Source organism: Sphaeroforma arctica, assembly GCF_001186125.1.
Source record: "Sphaeroforma arctica JP610 unplaced genomic scaffold supercont1.64, whole genome shotgun sequence".
NCBI classification, from domain to species: domain Eukaryota; class Ichthyosporea; order Ichthyophonida; genus Sphaeroforma; species Sphaeroforma arctica.
Genome location: NW_014040494.1, coordinates 19,024 through 19,266, shown reverse-complemented (window position 1 = coordinate 19,266; position 243 = coordinate 19,024).

Below are 243 nucleotides of genomic sequence, written 5' to 3'. Positions count from 1 at the left end.
GGAGAACTCTTGAGACTTCCTCTGTTACGACTAACACTTAAGACTACGGCTGTTAAGCGTCCCGTAAAGTCTTTCTCTGTTAAGCGTCCCATTAAGACTCCCGCTCTCGCCTCCCTCCAAGTTAAGCGCCCCACTCTCGCCCACCGCCAAATTATGCCCTGACTAAGATCCCTTATGCCTACATAATTTGAATTTATATTATATATTTATATGTACATATGTATATATGTATATATATATATA